The sequence below is a fragment of the Dasypus novemcinctus genome, chromosome 1, assembly GCF_030445035.2.
Source record: "Dasypus novemcinctus isolate mDasNov1 chromosome 1, mDasNov1.1.hap2, whole genome shotgun sequence".
NCBI lineage: Eukaryota > Metazoa > Chordata > Mammalia > Cingulata > Dasypodidae > Dasypus > Dasypus novemcinctus.
This window is the reverse complement of record NC_080673.1, coordinates 113,964,695-113,976,074: the sequence shown is the minus strand read 5'-3', so window position 1 is coordinate 113,976,074 and position 11,380 is coordinate 113,964,695.

The following is an 11,380-nucleotide window of genomic DNA, read 5'->3' as shown; positions in this document are numbered from 1 at the left end:
TGTTCATACTTACCACCATCTCGTCTTAAATTCCACCCCTGCAGACATCGGCTCATATCCTTCCTCCACCCTCCGATTTCCTGCAAGCCTATCGTTCAGTCTCTTGCTATCTAGGGCAGCTTGTTTATTTCATATCATTGAGGTCATGTAGTATTTGTCCTTCAATGTCTGGGTTGCTTCACTCAACATAAGGTTCTCAAGATTCATCCATGTTATCACATGTGTTTGTAGTGTGTTTGTTCTTACAGCCGAGTAGTATTCCATTGTGTGTATATACCACATTTTATTGATCCACTCGTCTGTTGATGGGCATTTGGGTTGATTCCAATTTTTGGCAATAGTGAACAATGCTGCTATGAACATTGGTGTACATATATTGGTTTGTGTTCTTGTTTTCAGTTCTGCTGGGTATATTCCCAGCAGTGGTATTGCTGGGTCATATGGCAAATCTATGGCTAGTTTTTTGAGAAACCGCCATACTGTTCTCCAGAATGGTTGGATCCTTCTGCATTCCCACCAGCAGTGGATGAGTGTTCCCCTTCCTTCACATCCTCTCCAGCACTTGTATTCTTCTGTTTTTTTCATAGCTGCCAATCTTATGGGTGTAAGATGGTATCTCATTGTGGTTTTGATTTGCATTTCCCTGATAGCTAGAGATTTGGAACATTTTTTCATGTGCTTTCTTGCCATTTGTATTTCTTCTTCGGAGAAGTGTCTGTTTAAGTCTTTTTCCCATTTTTTAAATGGGTTGTTTATCTTTTTATTTTCAAGATATAGGAGTTCTTTATATATGCAAGTTATAAGTTTCTTATCAGATATATGATTGCCAAATATTTTCTCCCACTGTGTGGGCTCCCTTTTTACTTTCTTGACAAACTCCTTTGAGGTGCAGAAGGCTTTAATTTTGAGGAAGTCCCATTTATCTATTAGTTCTTTTGCTGCTCGTGCTTTTATGAGATATTCATAAATCCATTACCTATTACAAGGTACTGTAGATGTTTCCCTACACTGCTTTCTAAGGTTTTTATGGTCTTGGCTCTTATATTTAGGTCTTTGATCCATCTTGAGTTAATCTTTGTATAAGGTGTGAGATGGTAATCCTCTTTCATTCTTCTACATATGGCTATCCAGTTCTCCAGACACCATTTGTTGAATAGGCCACTCTCTCCCAGTTGAGAGGGTTTGGTGGCTTTATCGAATATTATGTGGTTGTATATGTGAGGTTCTATATCAGAGCTTTCAATTCGATTCCATTGGTCTATATGTCTCTCCTTATGCCAATTCCATGCTGTTTTCACCACCGTAGCTTTATAGTATGTTTTGAAGTCAGGTAGTGTGATTCCTCCAATTTCGTTTTTCTTTTTCAGTATGTCTTTGGCTATTCGGGGTCTCTTTCCTTTCCAAATAAATTTCATAGTTAGTTTTTCTAGTTCCTTAAAGAAGGCTGCATTGATTTTTATTGGGATTGCATTGAATGTGTAGATCAATTTTGGTAGGATAGACATCTTAATAATGTTCAGTCTTCCTATCCATGAACAAGGAATAGTCTTCCATTTATTTAGGTCTTCTTTGATTTCCTTGAACAATCTTGTATAGTTCTCAGTGTATAAGTTCTTTACCTCTTTAGTTAAATTTCTTCCTAAGTATTTGATTTTTTTATTTACTATTGTGAATGGTATTTGTTTCTTTTTTTTTAAAATTTTTTTATTTTTTATTGACTTTGTAATAATATTACATTAAAAATATATATGTGAGGTCCCATTCAACCCCACCCCCCCACCCCCCCTCTCCCCCCCCCAACAACACTCGTTCCCATCATCATGACACATCCATTGGATTTGGTAAGTACATCTTTGGGCACCTCTGCACCTCATATACATTGGTTCACATCATGGCCCATACTCTCCTCTATTCCATCAAGTGGGCCCTGTGAGGATTTACAATGTCCGGTGATTACCTCTGAAGCACCATCCAGGGCAGCTCCATGTCCCGAAGACGCCTCCACCTCTCATCTCTTCCTGCCTTTCCCCATACCCTTTGTCCATTATGTCCACTTTTCCCAATCCAATGCCACCTCTTCTATGTGGACATTGGATTGGTTGTGTCCATTGCACCTCTATGTCAAGAGGAGGGTCAGATTCCACCTGGATGCTGGATGCAATCCTCCCATTTTCAGTTGTAATCACTCTAGGCTCCATGGTGTGGTGGTTGTCCTTCTTCAACTCCATCTTAGCTGAGTGTGGTAAGTCCAATAGATCAGATTGTAGGTGCTGGAGTCTGTTGAGGCTCAGGACCTGGCTATCACATTGTCAGTCCAGAGATTCAAATCCCCTAAATATATCTTAAACCCCAACATTAACTGCACCTCCAGCACATTAGCATGAAAGTCTTATGAAGGGAGATCCCATCTGAGTCCAGATTCATCACACATAAACACCATTTCCAAAGAGGGGCCATCTGCCCTGGTAGTTAACCCCATCGGCCATGACCATAACTCCCATGGGTCTCTTTAGCCCTCAAAGGAACCAATATCTGGGGGTTGTATCTGCTTTATCTGTCTCTCTGACTCTGCTCAGTTGTGCATGAGGGCAAACCTTCTGCCAGCCTCCAGACTCTTTTTTAGAAACTCGTAGCCATATAAACTCATTTCTCCTTTCCATTTCCCCCTTACTTTAGGTCAAACAGCATTTTAAAGTCATGGTATTTTATGTAGACATGGATATTCTGCTGATCCGCATTGAACCTTCCGTATAAGGTCATTTTCCAGTTGCATCATCAGTTGGTAGTTGATAGTGGTCCCTCGTTGCCAGGGAGGCTCATCCCCGGGTGTCATGTCCAACGCTGGGGGGAAGGCATTGCATTTACATGCTGAGTTTGGCTTCGAGACTGACCACATTTGAGTAACATGAAGGCTGACAGAAGGAAATTCCCAGGCACAAAGTTGCTCTAGGCCTTGTTCTTATTTTGGGTTTATCAGCTCACAAGCATAGTCATTAGCATCTGGGGCTCACTGTTGAACCCTCACTCCCTCCCGGACCCCACCACTGTACCTGGGAGACTGTCGCTGCTCCCCTAGGGACCACGACAGAGCACCACTGGCCAGGAACCAGTATTTGTTTCTTGATTTCCTCCTGATCTTGCTCATTATTGGTGTACAGAAATGCTACTGATTTTTGCGCATTGATCTTATAACCTGCGACTTTACTAAACTCATTTATGAGTTCTAGAATCTTCGTTGTAGATCTCTCAGGGTTTTCTATGTATAGGATCATGTCATCTGCAAATAATGAAATTTTGACTTCTTCCTTTCCAATTTGAATGCCTTTTATTTCTGGTTCTTGCCTCAGTGCTCGAGCAAGTACTTCTAAGACAATGTTAAATAGGAGCGGCGACAGTGGGCATCCTTGTCTTGTTCCTGAGTTTAGAGGGAAGGAGTCTAGGATTTCTCCATTGTAAACAATATTGGCTTTAGGTTTTTCATATATACTCTTTATCATGTTCAAAAAATTTCCTTGTATTCCAATCATTTGGAGTGTTTTTATCAAGAAAGGGTGCTGTATTTTGTCAAATGCTTTTTCTGCATCAATAGATATAATCATGTGATTTTTTTCCTTCAATCTGTTTATATGGTGTATTACGTTGATTGATTTTCTTATGTTGAACCATCCTTGCATACCTGGGATGAATCCCACTTGGTCGTGGGTATAATTCGTTTAATGTGTTGTTGAATACGATTAGCAAGTATTTTGTTAAGTATTTTTGCGTCTAGGTTCATTAGAGAAATTGGTCTGTAATTTTCCTTTCTTGTGATGTCTTTGTTTGGCTTTGGTACTAGGGTAATGTTGGCATCATAGAAGGAGTTGGGTAATGTTCTTTCTGTTTCGATGGTTTGGAATAGTTTCAGCAGGATTGGTGTCAGTTCTTTCCGGAATGTTTTGTAGAATTCACCTGTGAAGCCATCTGGCCCTGGGCTCTTCTTAGTTGGGAGATTTTTAATAACTGATTCTATCTCTCTGCTTGTGATTGGTTTGTTAAGATCATCAATTTCTTCTTTTGTCAATATGGGCTGTTTATGTGTTTCTAGGAATTTGTCCATTTCCTCTAGATTGTCATTTTTGTTGGAATATAGTTTTTCAAAATATCCTCTTATGATAGTCTTTATTTCTGTGGGGTCAGTGGTGATATCTCCTTTCTCATTTCTTATTTTGTGTATTTGCATCTTCTCTCTTTTTTTCTTTGTTAGTGTTGCTAAAGGTTTGTCAATTTTGTTAATCTCAAAAAACCAGCTCTTGGTCTTGTTTATCTGTTCAAGTGCTTTCTTATTTTCTATTTCGTTTAGTTCTGCTCTTATCTTTGTTATTTCCTTCCTTCTTCTTCCTGTTGGGTTACTTTGTTGTTGTTTTTCTAATTCCTTCAAATGTGCAGTTAGTTCTTCAATTTTTGCTCTTTCTTCTTTTTTGATATATGAATTTATGGCTATAAACTTCCCTCTCAGTACTGCTTTTGCTGCATCCCATAAATTTTGGTATGTTGTGTTATCATTATCATTTGTTTCAAGGTAGTCATTGATTTCTTTTGAGATTTCCTCTTTGACCCACTGTTTTTCTAAGAGTGTGTTGTTTAATTTCCAAATCGTGGTGTGAAATCTGGGCTTCTTTCCCTTGCAAATCTCCAGCTTGACTCCACTGTGGTCAGAGATAATGTTTTGTATGATTTCAATCTTTCTGAATTCGTTCAGCCTTTCTTTGTGGCCTAGCATATGATCTATCTTGGAGAATGATCCATGTGCGCTTGAGAAAAATGTATATCCTGCTGTGTTTGGGTGTAGCGATCTATATATGTCTATTAGATCGAGCTCCTCTAATATACTATTCAGATGTTTTGTTTCTTTGGTGATTCTCTTTTGAGATGTTCTGTCCAGAGTTGATAGTGGTGTATTAAAATCCCCCACTATAATTGTAGATGTATCTATTCTTTCACTTAGTTTTTCCAGCGTTTGCCTGACATATTTAGAGGCACCCTTGTTAGGGGCATAGATATTTATGATTGTTCGATCTTCTTGACAGATTTTCCCTTGGACTAAAATATAGTATCCTTCTTTGTCTCTCACAATTGTTTCACATTTATTTATTTTTTTTTTTAATTTTTTAATTTTTTATTGACTTTGTAATAATATTACATTAAAAATATATATGTGAGGTCCCATTCAACCCCACCCCCCCACCCCCCCTCTCCCCCCCCCCAACAACACTCGTTCCCATCATCATGACACATCCATTGGATTTGGTAAGTACATCTTTGGGCACCTCTGCACCTCATATACATTGGTTCACATCATGGCCCATACTCTCCTCTATTCCATCATGTAGGCCCTGTGAGGATTTACAATGTCCGGTGATTACCTCTGAAGCACCATCCAGGGCAGCTCCATGTCCCGAAGACGCCTCCACCTCTCATCTCTTCCTGCCTTTCCCCATACCCTTTGTCCATTATGTCCACTTTTCCCAATCCAATGCCACCTCTTCTATGTGGACACTGGATTGGTTGTGTCCATTGCACCTTTATGTCAAGAGGAGGCTCAGATTCCACCTGGATGCTGGATGCAATCCTCCCATTTTCAGTTGTAATCACTCTAGGCTCCATGGTGTGGTGGTTGTCCTTCTTCACCTCCATCTTAGCTGAGTGTGGTAAGTCCAATAAATCAGATTGTAGGTGCTGGAGTCTGTTGAGGCTCAGGATCTGGCTATCACATTGTCAGTCCAGAGATTCAAATCCCCTAAATATATCTTAAACCCCAACATTAACTGCACCTCCAGCACATTAGCATGAAAGTCTTATGAAGGGAGATCCCATCTGAGTCCAGATTCATCACACATAAACACCATTTCCAAAGAGGGGCCATCTGCCCTGGTAGTTAACCCCATCGGCCATGACCATAACTCCCATGGGTCTCTTTAGCCCTCAAAGGAACCAATATCTGGGGGTTGTATCTGCTTTATCTGTCTCTCTGACTCTGCTCAGTTGTGCATGAGGGCAAACCTTCTGCCAGCCTCCAGACTCTTTTTTAGAAACTCGTAGCCATATAAACTCATTTCTCCTTTCCATTTCCCCCTTACTTTAGGTCAAACAGCATTTTAAAGTCATGGTATTTTATGTAGACATGGATATTCTGCTGATCCGCATTGAACCTTCCGTATAAGGTCATTTTCCAGTTGCATCATCAGTTGGTAGTTGATAGTGGTCCCTCGTTGCCAGGGAGGCTCATCCCCGGGTGTCATGTCCCGCGCTGGGGGGAAGGCATTGCATTTACATGCTGAGTTTGGCTTCGAGACTGGCCACATTTGAGTAACATGAAGGCTGACAGAAGGAAATTCCCAGGCACAAAGTTGCTCTAGGCCTTGTTATTATTTTGGGTTTATCAGCTCACAAGCATAGTCATTAGTATCAGGGGCTCACTGTTGAACCCTCACTCCCTCCCGGTCCCCACCACTGTACCTGGGAGACTGTCGCTGCTCCCCTAGGGACCACGACAGAGCACCACTGGCCAGGAACCCAGTACCCCCCCTACTGTGGTTTTTAATTGTTGCCACTATGAGTATATCCAAACATTACCATGCACCCTGGACATATGTTCTGTACAGCTCCCTGTCAGTCATATATCACCTGTCATTGGTATCCCATACCAGTAACCCTCCATTGCCATTGTTGAAACACTCTGTGATCCAGAACTCCCCGAAATTTGAAGCCCAATATAATGTCATGGTCCCTTACTAGGGAATGGCATATAGCGATGAGTTTAAAGGATAGATAAAGAACTTGGATAAAGTTAGATAAAGAACTTAGATAAAGAATGTTGACTTGAAAAAATTCCACATCCTATTTTTTTCTTCTTTCCCCCCCCCCCCTAATTATTCAGCTTTTCTTCACAGGAGTCCTAGACCACAGCAATGTATATATATAATATACAGCACTCCCACACATCCACCAGAAAACCTTTTCCCTTCCACAGTGATACTCTTACGCCCTATTCATATCATATTTACTTAAAGTGATGTACAGAGTCTGAGACATTAGCTTTCTAACAAGGTGACATCTGTGTTTACATTATGGTGCATACTTTAGGATACACAGTTCTTTACATTTTTAGTTATCCTATGTTTTACATTATGGTTTACATTATCAGTCTGTCATCTCCTATATGTTATGGTGTAATATTACATGTTTTATATCCATCCTTGTGTACTCTCAAGAAACTCCTCTCTTACCCCCCATTTACTTTGGTTCCACACATTTAACGTCCATTTTCCCTTCCACCTTGGTGCCCTCAGTGATAGCCAACCTCCGTTTCCTGAGGAGCCACTTCCAGAGATAGATGGAATAGTGTTCAGGGCCTAACTTGCTCAACTGCCCCAATGCCCTGGGAGCCACCCTTTCTCTCGAGGGATACAGTTCCCTCTATTGGATGGCATTAGTCCTCCCCAGGATGTGGGTCCACCCCCACTCTCACTACTTGGGTTTCTACCCCATGGTGTCACCCACTCTGGCAGAATGAGCATTTAGACATTCCCCAGGAGCCCGTCCTGCATCAGACCCTCCCCTCCGAGCATTCTAAACAGGTAACCCTCTTTATTATATTTTGATATGATTTTCTCGGCATTTTACTCTCCACCAACACCTGACCCTCTCCTGGTTCGTATGCTACCCCTCCCTCCCCCCACTTTTGGGCAACGTTACCCACCCGTCCCTCCCCAGCCACCCTCAAACCCGCAAAGCCCCAAGCAAAGGCAACCCCTTGCCCCCCTTTTATCTCTTCTTTGTGTTCATACTTACCACCATCTCGTCTTAAATTCCACCCCTGCAGACATCGGCTCATATCCTTCCTCCACCCTCCGATTTCCTGCAAGCCTATCGTTCAGTCTCTTGCTATCTAGGGCAGCTTGTTTATTTCATATCATTGAGGTCATGTAGTATTTGTCCTTCAATGTCTGGGTTGCTTCACTCAACATAAGGTTCTCAAGATTCATCCATGTTATCACATGTGTTTGTAGTGTGTTTGTTCTTACAGCCGAGTAGTATTCCATTGTGTGTATATACCACATTTTATTGATCCACTCGTCTGTTGATGGGCATTTGGGTTGATTCCAACTTTTGGCAATAGTGAACAATGCTGCTATGAACATTGGTGTACATATATTGGTTTGTGTTCTTGTTTTCAGTTCTGCTGGGTATATTCCCAGCAGTGGTATTGCTGGGTCATATGGCAAATCTATGGCTAGTTTTTTTAGAAACCGCCATACTGTTCTCCAGAATGGTTGGATCCTTCTGCATTCCCACCAGCAGTGGATGAGTGTTCCCCTTCCTTCACATCCTCTCCAGCACTTGTATTCTTCTGTTTTTTTCATAGCTGCCAATCTTATGGGTGTAAGATGGTATCTCATTGTGGTTTTGATTTGCATTTCCCTGATAGCTAGAGATTTGGAACATTTTTTCATGTGCTTTCTTGCCATTTGTATTTCTTCTCCGGAGAAGTGTCTGTTTAAGTCTTTTTCCCATTTTTTAAATGGATTGTTTATCTTTTTTATTTTCAAGATGTAGGAGTTCTTTATATATGCAAGTTATAAGTTTCTTATCAGATATATGATTGCCAAATATTTTCTCCCACTGTGTGGGCTCCCTTTTTACTTTCTTGACAAACTCCTTTGAGGTGCAGAAGGCTTTAATTTTGAGGAAGTCCCATTTATCTATTAGTTCTTTTGCTGCTCGTGCTTTTGGTGAGATATTCATAAATCCATTACCTATTACAAGGTCCTGTAGATGTTTCCCTACACTGCTTTCTAAGGTTTTTATGGTCTTGGCTCTTATATTTAGGTCTTTGATCCATCTTGAGTTGATCTTTGTATAAGGTGTGAGATGGTAATCCTCTTTCATTCTTCTACATATGGCTATCCAGTTCTCCAGACACCATTTGTTGAATAGGCCACTCTCTCCCAGTTGAGAGGGTTTGGTGGCTTTATCGAATATTATGTGGTTGTATATGTGAGGTTCTATATCAGAGCTTTCAATTCGATTCCATTGGTCTATATGTCTCTCCTTATGCCAATACCATGCTGTTTTCACCACCGTAGCTTTATAGTATGTTTTGAAGTCAGGTAGTGTGATTCCTCCAATTTCGTTTTTCTTTTTCAGTATGTCTTTGGCTATTCGGGGTCTCTTTCCTTTCCAAATAAATTTCATAGTTAGTTTTTCTATTTCCTTAAAGAAGGCTGCATTGATTTTTATTGGGATTGCATTGAATGTGTAGATCAATTTTGGTAGGATAGACATCTTAATAATGTTCAGTCTTCCTATCCATGAACAAGGAATAGTTTTCCATTTATTTAGGTCTTCTTTGATTTCCTTGAACAATCTTGTATAGTTCTCAGTGTATAAGTTCTTTACCTCTTTAGTTAAATTTATTCCTAAGTATTTGATTTTTTTATTTACTATTGTGAATGGTATTTGTTTCTTGATTTCCTCCTGATCTTGCTCATTATTGGTGTACAGAAATGCTACTGATTTTTGCGCATTGATCTTATAACCTGCGACTTTACTATACTCATTTATGAGTTCTAGAATCTTCGTTTTAGATCTCTCAGGGTTTTCTATGTATAGGATCATGTCATCTGCAAATAATGAAATTTTGACTTCTTCCTTTCCAATTTGAATGCCTTTTATTTCTGGTTCTTGCCTCAGTGCTCGAGCAAGTACTTCTAAGACAATGTTAAATAGGAGTGGCGACAGTGGGCATCCTTGTCTTGTTCCTGAGTTTAGAGGGAAGGAGTCTAGGATTTCTCCATTGTAAACAATATTGGCTTTAGGTTTTTCATATATACTCTTTATCATGTTCAAAAAATTTCCTTGTATTCCAATCATTTGGAGTGTTTTTATCAAGAAAGGGTGCTGTATTTTGTCAAATGCTTTTTCTGCATCAATAGATATAATCATGTGATTTTTTTCCTTCAATCTGTTTATATGGTGTATTACGTTGATTGATTTTCTTATGTTGAACCATCCTTGCATACCTGGGATGAATCCCACTTGGTCGTGGTGTATAATTCGTTTAATGTGTTGTTGAATACGATTAGCATGTATTTTGTTAAGTATTTTTGCGTCTAGGTTCATTAGAGAAATTGGTCTGTAATTTTCCTTTCTTGTGATGTCTTTGTTTGGCTTTGGTACTAGGGTAATGTTGGCATCATAGAAGGAGTTGGGTAATGTTCTTTCTGTTTCGATGGTTTGGAATAGTTTCAGCAGGATTGGTGTCAGTTCTTTCCGGAATGTTTTATAGAATTCACCTGTGAAGCCATCTGGCCCTGGGCTCTTCTTAGTTGGGAGATTTTTAATAACTGATTCTATCTCTCTGCTTGTGATTGGTTTGTTAAGATCATCAATTTCTTCTTTTGTCAATATGGGCTGTTTATGTGTTTCTAGGAATTTGTCCATTTCCTCTAGATTGTCATTTTTGTTGGAATATAGTTTTTCAAAATATCCTCTTATGATAGTCTTTATTTCTGTGGGGTCAGTGGTGATATCTCCTTTCTCATTTCTTATTTTGTGTATTTGCATCTTCTCTCTTTTTTTCTTTGTTAGTGTTGCTAAAGGTTTGTCAATTTTGTTAATCTCAAAAAACCAGCTCTTGGTCTTGTTTATCTGTTCAAGTGCTTTCTTATTTTCTATTTCGTTTAGTTCTGCTCTTATCTTTGTTATTTCCTTCCTTCTTCTTCCTGTTGGGTTACTTTGTTGTTGTTTTTCTAATTCCTTCAAATGTGCAGTTAGTTCTTCAATTTTTGCTCTTTCTTCTTTTTTGATATATGAATTTATGGCTATAAACTTCCCTCTCAGTACTGCTTTTGCTGCATCCCATAAATTTTGGTATGTTGTGTTATCATTATCATTTGTTTCAAGGTAGTCATTGATTTCTTTTGAGATTTCCTCTTTGACCCACTGTTTTTCTAAGAGTGTGTTGTTTAATTTCCAAATCGTGGTGTGAAATCTGGGCTTCTTTCCCTTGCAAATCTCCAGCTTGACTCCACTGTGGTCAGAGATAATGTTTTGTATGATTTCAATCTTTCTGAATTCGTTCAGCCTTTCTTTGTGGCCTAGCATATGATCTATCTTGGAGAATGATCCATGTGCGCTTGAGAAAAATGTATATCCTGCTGTGTTTGGGTGTAGCGATCTATATATGTCTATTAGATCGAGCTCCTCTAATATACTATTCAGATGTTTTGTTTCTTTGGTGATTCTCTTTTGAGATGTTCTGTCCAGAGTTGATAGTGGTGTATTAAAATCCCCCACTATAATTGTAGATGTATCTATTCTTTCACTTAGTTTTTCCAGC